At 40.8% G+C, this 12,703-nt stretch overlaps 1 non-coding gene and 1 pseudogene across 1 annotated transcript; one reads left to right on the forward strand and one right to left on the reverse strand.

Moving 5' to 3' along the window:
- Positions 1–2,796: 2,796 nt before the first annotated feature.
- On the forward strand, positions 2,797–2,901 carry LOC115857627 (U6 spliceosomal RNA). The gene has a single exon (XR_004041315.1). It is a non-coding gene; the product is annotated as a U6 spliceosomal RNA (small nuclear RNA).
- A 1,937-nt stretch (positions 2,902–4,838) lies between these two features.
- On the reverse strand, positions 4,839–5,184 carry LOC115853416 (small ribosomal subunit protein uS10-like; annotated as a pseudogene).
- Between the last annotated feature and the right edge of the window lie 7,519 nt (positions 5,185–12,703).

Consider the following 12,703-nt stretch of genomic DNA (forward strand, 5'->3'; position numbering starts at 1 on the left):
GAGTAGTGATGCATGCTACAACAGCATGAACCTTGAAAACATTATGCTAAGTGAAAGAGGGTGGATACAAAAAGCCACACATTGTATGATTCCAGATATCCAGAATAGGAATAGAAGAAAGCTAACTATTGAGCTCTCACCACATGTCAGGTACTGTGCAAACACCTTTTACATGCATAAACTTATTTCATCTTTATAAAAACTGTATGAGGTATGTACCGTTACTACCTCCCATTTTACATATTAAAAAATTGAGGCACAATTTTAAGAGGAGGATTAAAATCTGAGGATTTAAATCTGAAGAGTCGAGTTATAGAGTATACTCTTATAACCACTATATAACCATAAGTAAAGACATTCAGATTTTAATTAAAAAAAAAAAAGAAAACTTAGTGCTGGTTCATCATGTCTTGCCATTAAACTTGTGCTGGCCACACAACCAGTCTGCAACCACTGTCAGGACGAAGTCTTTTCTCCTTCTCTCAGCCTTGAATGCCTCTTTTTGGAGTATGACAGGCATGCGTTCCACACATGACTTGTTTGTGTCCTTTTTCTTTACCCATAAAATAGGCATAAATAGACCCTACTTTGCAAGGGTGTATAAATATACAAAATGAACTATGTAAAGCTCTATCTAACACAATAGCTAGAACCTCACAGACAAGAAATAAATTAGAATATGAACTATTTTTTAAGTTTTTCCTGTTGTGTCCATCTCTTTCCTACAGAGCTGGGTGTAGGCCCCCTTCTCTTTGCCAGCACCTAGCAGGAGCCAGATAAATAGAAGATTTGCTTTGGTCGATGTTCGATCTCTTTTTATACCATTTTTTCCTAATTGAAAAATTAGTGAATGTTCATTTTAAAACAAAAACTTAGCAGAAGACAAAAGCTGGGAAAATTTTAAGTTATCTTGACTATATTATTACATCTGGAAATAATATCATTTTTATATTTTAGCATTTATCTTTCCAGACTTACTTTTATGGATATTTATAATAATTCCAATATGGGATTATTCAAAACATATTCCTCTATGCAATGATTTTTTCTTTATTATTTTTTCTTTTCTTTTTTTTTTTTTTTTTTTTGGCAAAAAGGCATGTGTTCTAGACTTCCACTGGGCAGTGCCTGTTAAGACTCCAAGCTTCCACTTGGAAGCTTGGAGTCTTAACCACAGGACTGCCAGGGAAGTCTGAACAATGCTTTTTTCTTTAAAAAAAAAAAGATATACAGATGCACACACATATTTTTCATGTGAAGACATACATATTTACACCAAGTTTTTAAGTACTAATTATATTTTTTAAAACAAATTTTGTCTACAATATCTCCCTTTCTTATGGAACTAACATCCAACTGATTTATATTGAGTAATATATATTTTCAACATTTATTGAGAACCATTTATTGAACCAGCAATGGCTCCACACAGACCTCTGCCTCTGCCCTTGTGCCAAGGTAAACCTTATTGACACCTTGTGATCTCAGACAGAGAGGGTGCGGCGAGATGCAAATATTGAAAAAAATTTAAATAAGCAGCCAACCTCCAGGCAAGTGCATCATGTAAAGCAAATGTATGCGTCTGGTTTCATCTCTGACTCATTGATACAAGCGAGTACTGGGGAGCCAGGGTATTATTTAGCCTAGCAAAGTCCTGACCAATTTAGTCTATGTCCTAGTCTGCTACTGAATCTATTCTCACTCCTACAAAGGGTGAGAGGCAGGCTGGTGGGGTAGAAAAAGGATGGACTTCACATTTCTTGATTCCACTTACTTCCTAGCAGGGTGTCCTTGAACAAGTTGCTTAATTTCTCTGAGGCCCTTTTCCTTATCAGTAAAATAGAGATAGGAATAACTATCTCATCAAGTTGTTAAGAGGATTAAATGAGATCTTTTTGGATCACAAATCCAGTAGAAGCCTGATTTACTGCTCAAAGCCCCCCAGGGCTCTCCTGTGCCTTCCTGGTAAAATCCAATCCCCTTGGGAAGCCTCGCCAGCCCACTTCTCACAGGCTCCCTCACTCGCCAGCCACAGAATGCTATTTCCCGAGATACAGCTGTCCCTTCAATCCTTCACTCACCCAGCACATTTTTTTTTGAGTCCCTGTTATGAGTGAGGCCCTGGATTAAATGTTAGTAATACACTGTGGAACCAGACTGACCTGAGGTCTGGTGAGGCCTCAAGGGAGTAAAGTGGCCATTACAATCCTGTGTGCTGACTGATGTGGGAGGGAAGGGCAAGGTGCTCTAGGAGTGCATATGAAAGGCACCTTACCTGGACTTGAAAGGCCTTGGAAAGCTGTCTGAAGAAGTTGGATCGTATTTAGAGAGTGCCTCTAAAGGGATGTAGCGTGTGATCTGGCACAAATCACATCTCTGCATTTTTTTTGTAGGTGAGGTGTAAGGCTAGAAGAGGTCATATTTACCAAAAGGAATATTCTTCATCCCTTTGGATATACTTTCCAAAGGTTTAGCAAATTTCCCTCCTAGCACATTCTCCATTCCCTTACAACCTTCTCATGAAAGAGCCTTTTACTGTTCCCAGCCCATGGGTGAAATATCCCAGCAATGGGCTAGTAGAAGAGGGAGGTGCCCAGGGAAACTTTCCCTGAGAGCAACACAGGGATTTAGAAGAAGAAAGCAGGGGGCAGGGCAGGGGCAGGGGGATGATGGAATTTTAAAAAAATCACCATTCAGCAATCCAGACTGAGATAATTGATTCAGTCAAGGATCGTAAACGGATGCTAAAACCATTAGGTGAAAAGTTGAGAAACAGGATGCTCAAAAATCCCTTAAGTGCTCGCTTCAGCCGCACATATACTAAAATTGTAACGAAAGAGAAGATTAGCATGGCCCCTGCGTGAGGGTGACATGCAAATTCGTGAACCATTCCATATTTTTATATGGGGATATATGTATAGCTGATTCACTTTGTTATACAGCAGCAACTAATACAACAATGTAAAGCAATCATACTGCAATAAAGAGGTTAAAAAATTTTTTTTAATTAAAAAAAAAAATCCCTTAAAATGGAAAGATCTGATGATCATCACCTTACCCAAATGATCAAACTCAGAACTTTCCTCTGAAGCATTTGGCAGGGTTCTTCTCCCATGTCTTTGATATGTCACTTCAAACTTTATTCTAAACGGGAGGGGCCACAGCAGTGAGAGGCCCGCGTACCGAAAAAAAAAAAACTTTATTCTAAGTCTTCTTTTGCCCGTTTCTCAATACGTGTGTCTCTAGAATTTAGTCTCCTGCCTTCTTTCCTTTTTATGCTACACGTTCTTCCTGGGCAAGCTCAGCCGCTCCCAAGATCTTAACCAAAAAGCTATTTGCTGATAACTTCCGAATCTGTCTCCATTCCAGATCTCTTTCCACAGCTCTAAATTCATAGTCCAACTGCCTGCTGACCTTCCTCACTGGGACTTCCTCAACTGCAACTTTCTTAGCACTTAACTTCTCCTCTTTTCCTGGCCCGATTCAGAAATATTTCTCATCTTGCATTCCTTAACTTAATTAATGACCTCATGATCAATCAGTTATCCAAGCCAGAAATCTGGTGTTCTTTCTTTATTCATATTGTCAGCCAGGATATATTTATTATCTACTAATGGCAAGGTACTATGTTTACTGTTAGACATGCAATAGGGGCAAAAACAATTTCAAAACCTATTTACTGGAGGAAATAAACATCATTTAGATCATAAAAATATATGCATAATCATAAATTGAGATAAATGTTTTGAGAAAAAAGAATAAGGAGCTGAGAAAATAAAACAGAGAACCTACCCTAGCTGAGGGGTAGGGTGGGAAAGGGGATAAGGAAATCAATTTCAGAAAATTCTTCTCTGAGAAAATATTTGAATTCAGATAAGAATTTGGAATTAACTAAGCAGGGGAGGGAAGAAGTGGGTGGATAAAGAGGTGGTGGTCTCTAGGAAGAGGGAAGGACACAAAAACCTGGAGGTGGCAGCTTTGAAGAAGTGAGAGAATGATGGTATGGATGGAGCACAGAACACAATAGGAAGAGTTCAAAACCAGGCTGGAGCAATCGCTGGGGCCAAAACTTGCTGCGCAACGAAAACCATATATAGTGTTTTGAACGCTGTCTTAAAAATAATGGGGGGGGGGGGCTTCCCTGGTGGCGCAGTGGTTGACAGTCCGCCTGCCGATGCAAGGGACACGGGTTCGTGCCCCGGTCTGGGAGGATCCCACATGCCGCGGAGCAACTAGGCCCGTGAGCCACAACTACTGAGCCTGCGCGTCTGGAGCCTGTGACCCGCAGCAAGGGAGGCCGCGATAGTGAGAGGCCCGCGCACAGAGATGAAGAGTGGCCCCCACTTGCCACAACTAGAGAAAGCCCTCGCACAGAAACGAAGACGCAACACAGCAAAAATAAATTAATTAATTAATAAACTCCTACCCCCAACATCTTCTTAAAAGAAAAAAAAGAAAGGGGGGACTTCCCTGGTGGCACAGTGGTTAAGAATCCGGCTGCCGATGCAGGGGACACGGGTTCAATCCCTGGTCCGGGAAGATCCCACGTGCCGCAGAGCAATTAAACCCATGTGCCACAACCACTGAGCCTGCTCTCTAGAGCCAGCGAGCCACAACTACTGAAGCCCACGTGCAACAACTACTGAAGCCTGCGCGCCTAGAGCCCGTGCTCTGCAACAAGAGAAGCCACCGCAGTGAGAAGCCTGCGCACCCCAACGAAGAGTAGCCCGCACAGCAACATAGACCCAAAGCAGCCTAAATAAATAAATAGAAAAAAGGGAAGGCATTGTGTGTGTTTTTTTTTAACAACTGATTATCAATTTATTAAAAATGTTGATTTAAGCATCTGCTATGGTGACTTCAACCTCGACACCTGGCTCAATACTGATGGAAGTGATCTGCTTGACAATCTCAGAAGGACTGTGCAGGTCAATAAGTCACTTGTGGATCCTCATCTGGAAACAATCCCAAGTTTTAGAACCTTCACCACAAGGAGTTTTCCTTGTAGTTATTCTGAGTCTTGGTAGGCAACCGAACCGGTCCTTTCGCTTTGAGATTCTTTTCCTTCGTGCCTCTGATCAGGTCAGCACATACCCTCTGCAAAGACTTCAAGCTGCAGCTGGGGAGGGTGATTCTAATCCAGTGAATCGCCACCTCGGGCTTTACGGTATCTTTAAATGCCATGGCTGCGGCGCGGCTTCCTGGCCGACTTGTTCCTCGGCGAGAGCGAACAGTGGTGAGTCAGGAGCAGGGTCGGATGGCCCGAGGCTCCACTGCAGCGGAGACCGCGGCTTCCTCCAAGAGAGCCATTGAACAGTTTTAAACAGGGTCAGGTGGCGATGGCAGTGTTCTTTACAATAGGCAAAAGTGGAAACAACCCAAAATGTTTATCAATTGACGAATGGGTAAATATAATGTGGCATATCCATACAATGGAGTATTTTCATCTATAAAAAGCAATCAGAACTGATACATGCTACAACATGGATGGAAAACACATCCATGAATGTGTTTTCACACATGGATGCTCAAAGAAAGAAACCAGTCATTAAAAAATATATATATATATATACATTATGATTTTTATAACCATAAAATGTCCAGAATAGACAAATCTATAGACAAAGTAATTAGTGTTTGCCTGGGTCTGGGGAGGTAGTGGTGGTTTGGCAATGATGCTAATAGGCGCAGTGTTTCTTTTGGGGATGAGAAAAAGATGTAAAATTAGATTCTGGTGGTAGTTGTACAACTCTGTGAATATATTACAAACCATTGAAATGTACACTTTATATTTTAATATTTTGAACAATTTTATTTTATTTATTTATTTATTTTTTGCCCATGCGCTACGTGGCTTGCAGGATTTCAGTTCTCCGACCACGGATTAACCCCGGGCCACCGCAGTGAAAGCGCTGAGTCCTAACCACTAGACCACCAGGGAACTTCCTGAAACATACATTTTAAATGGGTGAATTGTATGGTATGTGAATTTCACCTCAATAAAACTGTTTTAAATTAGGAAAGAAAGAAACAGAGATTTAAGCCAGATGACAACATGCCATTTTTAAATAGATGTTACTCCTGTTCATTGATTCCAAGGTCCTCTTATTCAAGATATCAAGATAGCTTGGAAACTGGTCATCAGAAGTTCATTTGGTGTAGACAGAATCAAAACAAAAGGAATTTAATGGTTTTGAGTGCCGTCTCTCAAATCAGCTAAAGACAACATGATCAACTAGTGACTGATGTATTTATATATCTAACATCCTGAGAATGCTATAGATACTCTGACAAAACTCTGAGGATTCAATTCATTCATTCATTCATTCAACATCTGTTTATTGAGAACCTGTATGTGGTACTTAATAATACATGCTTTAGGGACTTCCCTGGTGGTTCAGTGGGTAAGACTCCACCCTCCCAATGCAGGGGGTCCAGGTTCCATCCCTGGTCCGGGAACTAGAACCCACAAGCACCCCACAACTAAGAGTTTGCGTGCTGCAACTAAGAAGTCTGCATGCCGCAACAAAGATCCTGTGTGCCGCAGCTAAAACCAGCACAGCCAAAATAAATATTTTTTAAAAAAGAAATACATGCTTTAAACAGTAGCCGCGGAGCAGCTGGGACCGTGAGCCATGGCCGCTGAGCCTGCGCGTCCGGAGCCTGTGCTCCGCAACGAGAGAGGCCACAACAGTGAGAGGCCCGCGTACCGCAAAAAAAAAAAAAAAAAAAAAGATCCCAGCCCCAGCTTTCCTTCCCAACTACATCTCCTGCCACTTCATCCAGGATCCTCTGTGCCAGACACGCTGAAGTCTTCCCAGCAATGACCTAACCCACTGCTCTTTCTTTTCACTTTCATTCTCCCTCTACTTTTGTATATGCTTCCCTTTCTGCCTTTTCCTACCTCTTAGGAAAAATAGATTTCAAAAGTTCAAGGGAGTGAAGGACTTTGGTTTCATTCTGAATTAGCCTCTTTGTATCACAGTGGCATGTTACTTAATCTCCCAGCTTCAGGACCCCATCTATAAACTGAGAATGATAATAACCATCTCATATGATATTTGTGAAGATTAGAGTGATAAACAAGCAGAGTGTTGGCACAAAGTAGTTTCAAAAATGATTCTTGAATATGAGAATGAAGACAAGAGATGCTATGCATTAATAAAGGAAGAAATCCTTGAGAGTCAGGGATGCTTCATGAAGAAGGAAAGACTTAAACTACTCCTTGAAAGTTGAGTAGATTCTGAACAGTCACAATTGCAGGAGAGAGGCTGGATAAAGACTTGCTCTTTTTCTGTGTTTTAAATATTCTTTTATGAGATAACTGTAGAGCAGCACCAGGAACTGGCTGTAATAAGAAGGTTAAGCGTCCTTTCTTGAATAAGAATGTGGAGATTCTTCCACCTTTTTTACTCTCCTGACCCAAAAATGGCTTAAGAACTTCTCTAGTTATCCATCCACCAACTCAACTTCTGAGCCTGACTGCGGATACCTCCTCCACAGATGTCTCCTTTTTGCCATAAGCTCACAACCATTCACTGATTCTTTTTAACAATTATTTATTGAGATGCATTAAAATCCTAAATTTTTGTTGAACTTTGACTCAGCAGTTACATTATTAGGAATTTATTCCAAGGAAATAGTCATAGTTGTACACAAATACCCAACTATAAGAATGTTTATCACAAAGACAAAAAGCCAGGGCTTCCCTGGTGGCACAGTGGTTAAGAATCCACCTGCCAATGCAGGGGAGAAGACCCCACAAGCCGCAGAGCAACAAAGCCCATGCGCCACAACTACTGAGCCTGTGCTCTAGAGCCCGTGAGCCACAACTACTGAGCCCGTGTACCACAACTACTGAGGCCACACGCCTAGAGCCCGTGCTCTGCAACAAGAGAAGCCACCGCAATGAGAAGCCCGCACACCTCAATGAAGAGTAGCCCCCGCTTGCCACAACTAGAGAAAGCCCACGCGCAGCAACGAAGACCCAATGCAGCCAACAATAAATAAATAAAATTTATTAAAAAAAAAAACAAAGACAAAAAGCTAGAGGCAATCTAAATGTCCAGCAATAGGGGATTAATTATATAAATCCTCGTAAATTCATGAAAGGTAATACCATACAGCCATTAGTGATGGATAACAGAATATAGCATACGTGTAAAAATACCAATGTGATTTCACACCAATATATTAACAACGATTGTCTCTGGGGTGGCCTTATAAGTGTTTTATTTTTCTTTTCTATAATGAACACCTATTACTCCTGTATTAAGAAAGAAATAGGTGGTTTTTTTGTTTTTATGTTTTTTCCCAGGGCCGCATGGCTTGCAGGATCTCAGTTCCCTGACCAGGGACTGAACCGGGGCCATGGCAATGAAAGACCAGAATCCTAACCACTAGGCCACCAGGGAACTCCCTAGGTTTATTTTTTTAAGTTTATTGAGTTTAGTCTGTGGAATTTCATATTAAAGGGAAAAGGCAGAAAATTATGGAAAGAAGCCAAAAAAGATACGTGAGAAGTGCCATACCTGTTTTTCTGTAATTTTTTTTTTAAATAAATCTATTTTATTTATTTATTTATTTGACTGCGTTGGGTCTTCGTTTCTGTGCAAGGGCTTTCTCTAGTTGTGGCGAGCGGGGGCCACTCTTCATCACGGTGTGCGGGCCTCTCACTGTTGCGGCCTCTCCTGTTGCGGAGCACAGGCTCTGGACGTGCAGGCTCAGCGACCATGGCTCGTGGGCCCAGCCGCTCTGCGGCATGTGGGATCTTCCCAGACCAGGGCTCGAACCCATGTCCCGTGCATTGGCAGGCAGATTCTCAACCACTGCGTCACCAGGGAAGCCCTCTGTAATGTTTTTTAATACGAGAAAGTAGTGAAAGATTAGCTCTCTTTCTTAAGAAAGTTACCTTTTCTCACCTTTCTCTTTTTTATCTTAATAAATGCTCAATAAATATTAGTAATATTTTAGTAGAAAAAGTCAAACGTTTCACAAGTATTATGATACAGTGGCAGAATTGTCACAGTTTTCATCTGAATTGGAAAGTTGCTAAATTTTGAAGTAATTGCAAGGTCCTTTTTACAGCTTTGAAAACCGTATTTCTTCAGACTAGGCGAAGGTAGACTTGAATGAAAAGCAGTTTTTTTTCTTCCTCTCTTTTTATCTTTCTTTCTGTTGAAAGATCTCAGAGCATTTATTATTTTAACAATTAATTAAAATTTTTTCTCTTTTTTTAAATGTATTTATTTCTATTTATTTATTGCTTTTGGCTGCATTGGGTTTCGTTGCTGCGCACGGGCTTTCTCCAGTTGCAGCAAGCGGGGACCACTCTTCCCTGCAGTGCGCGGGTTTCTCATTGCGGTGGCCTCTCCTGCTACAGAGCATGGGTTCTAGGCGTGCGGGCTTCAGCAGTTGCAGCACGAGGGCTCAGCAGTTGTGGCTTGCAGGCTTAGTTGCTCCGTGGCATGTGGGATCTTCCTGGACCAGAGATCGAACCAGTGTCCCCTGCATTGGCAGGTGGACTCCAAACCACTGTGCCACCAGGGAAGTCCCAATAAAAATTTTAAAATAAAATCATGTGAAAACTTAAAATAGAATCTAAAGTAAAATTAAAAGATTTCTTTGCCCCTCCTTGCTAGGTCATCCATAATCACTTACCAAAAGTAACTTTATATTTCTTAAAAAAAATTTTTTTTTAATTTTTTTTTCACACACAAATGGGGTCACATTACCTATACTGCTCTATAATTTATTATCTTGGCATATTTCTAGATTACATATAGGGTTTATTCACTTTTTTTGTTTTGTATATACATAATTTTTGTTTGTTTGTTTTTGCGTTTCGCGGGCCTCTCACTGTTGTGGCCTCTCCCGTTGCGGAGCAACAGGCCCCGGACGCGCAGGCTCAGCAGCCATGGCTCACGGGCCCAGCCGCTCCGCGGCATGCGGGATCTTCCCAGACCGGGACACGAACCCGTGTCCCCTGCATCGGCAGGCGGACTCTCAACCACTGCGCCAGCAGGGAAGCCCTTAATGCACTTTTTCATATTCAAGAAGTCAATGTTGCTTACAATTAATTAAACTAAATTAAAACTGAGAGATGATCACTTTCAACATCTTGGAATATCATCTTGCAATATCATTTCTGATTTCTTTCTGTGCCTGATACGTATGAGTCTTAGAGAAGCAACTACCATTTATTAAATACTACATATGTACTAAGTGCTTTACATATGTTATTTAACATAAGATAAAAATATTAGCTTTGCACTTTAGCAATGAGGAAACCAAAGTTCAGAGAGGTGAGAGACTTGTCCAAAGTCACATAGATGGTATATGACACAGCCTGGATTCAAACCCAGATCAGTCTGACCCCAAAGACCATGTTCTCAACCAGGTAGACTGACTCACCACTAAACCATGTGCATGTATATGTATACATATGACTTGGTAATCTTTCTTTTTTCACTTGAAAGTATATCATAGACATTTTTATCACAATAAATTATGATTTCATCATCATTTCTAACGACTGCTTTGCCCTTCATTATATATAGAGGATCATAAAATATTGAAGCCAATTCCCCATTGTTAGATATAGGATTGATTCCAATATTTTACTATTATAATAAAACTGACATAAATATTTTTATTTGATGTATGTTTTAAAGCATTCTTTCATATAGAAAATGTCTTTAGTATATGTCCTTTACCTACTTCATGCAATAATTTCTTGTAGAACTTCAAAGAAGTCTGCATTAAAATGAGTGCAAGGGGCTTCCCTGGTGGTGCAGTGGTTAAGAATCCGCCTGCCAATGTAGGGGACACAGGTTCGAGCCCTGGCCCAGGAAGATCCCACACGCCACGGAGCAACTAAGCCCATGTGCCACAACTACTGAGCCTGTACCCTAGAGCTCACGTGCCACAACTACTGAGCCCGCGTGCCACGACTACTGAAGCTCACGTGCCTAGAGCCCATGCTCCGCAACAAGAGAAGCCACTGCAATGAGAAGCCCGCACACTACAACAAAGAATAGCCTCTGCTCACGGCACACAGCCGGCACGCAGCAACGAAGACCCAACGCAGCCAAAAATAAATAAATAAATAAATGTATATTTTTTTAAAAAATGAGTGCAAGCTTCTCAAGAAATAATACATGTAAGAAGGCAAAAATAATTCCTTTTTGTTCTAATGCTTTACTTAGTTGACAACACTTAGTTTTTTCTTTTTTTGAATTTTATTTTATTTTTTTATACAGCAGGTTCTTATTAGTTATCCATTTTATACATATTAGTGTATATATGTCAATCCCAATCTCCCAATTCATCACACACACACACGCACACCACTTTCCCCCCTTGGTGTCCATACGTTTGTTCTCTACATCTGGACAGCACTGAGTTTTAAGGGGAAATTGGAAATAATCTAAATGACTAGCAAACAATTTTTTTTTAAGCTATTGTATTTTTCATTTTATTTATTTATTTATTTTTGGCTGCATTGGGTCTTTGTTGATGCACGCAGGCTTACCCTAGTTGTGGAGAGCAGGGGCTACTCTTCATTGTGGTGTGTGGGCTTCTCATTGAAGTGGCTTCTCTTGTTGTGGAGCATGGGTTCTAGGCACGTGGGCTTCCGTAGTTGTGGCTCGCAGGCTCTAGAGCACAGGCTCAGTAGTTGTGGCGCATGGGCTTAGTTGCTCCATGGCATGTGGGATCTTCCTGGACCAGGGCTCAGACCCGTGTACCCTGCATTGGCAGGTGGATTCTTAACCACTGCACCACCAAGGAAGTTCCAACAATTTTTTTTTTTTTTTTTTGGCTGTGTGGCTTGTAAGATCTTAGTTCTCTGACCAGGGATTGAACTCGGCCCTCAGCAGTGAAAGCACAGAGTCCGCCAGGGAATTCCCACAAACAATTTTAATATAAAGTATAAATCTCCACTGTCTAATATGGCAACCACCAGCCACATATGGTTATTTAAATTTAAATTAAATTAAATTTAAAATTCAGTTCCTCAGTTTCACTAGCCATATTTTAAGTACTCAGTTGCCCCATGGGACAAGTGACGACCATATTGGATGGGGTAGATATAGAACATTTCTATCATTACAGAAAATTCTATTGAAATGTGCTGATAGAGACCACTCATCCTATGAAATACTATACAATATTTTAAAGGAATTCAGAAGACCTATATATACTGACATGGGAGAATACAATTTTTTATTTGTTTTTAACTTTTTATGTAAGTGGTTATTGACTCATAGGGCCATGAGGTTTTTATACTAATTATACAAGAATGTAGTCATGTGCAGCGTGATTTTTTTTTTTTTTTTTTTTTTTTTTTTTGCGGTATGCAGGCCTCTCACTGTTGTGGCCTCTCCCGTTGCACAGTGTGAATTTTTTAAAATAACTAGATTTTTTTTTTTTTTTGCGGCATGTGGGATCTTCCTGGACCGGGGCACAAACCTGTGTCCCTGCATCAGCAGGTGGACTCTCAACCACTGTGCCACCAGGGAAGCCCAAATAACCAGATTTTTTAAAAAACTTCCTATAAAATTAAATTTATAGAGTAATAAATGGACACAGTGAGGAGATGAGGTCACTTCAACTTAACTTATTGGGGAAAGTTTTCTTGGAAGAGACAACACTGAGCTGTCTCAAAAAGTTATCAAGTAAAGGGATACAAGGCAGAGGAAAC

Source organism: Globicephala melas, chromosome 4 (assembly GCF_963455315.2).
Source record: "Globicephala melas chromosome 4, mGloMel1.2, whole genome shotgun sequence".
Taxonomy (NCBI): Eukaryota; Metazoa; Chordata; class Mammalia; order Artiodactyla; family Delphinidae; genus Globicephala; species Globicephala melas.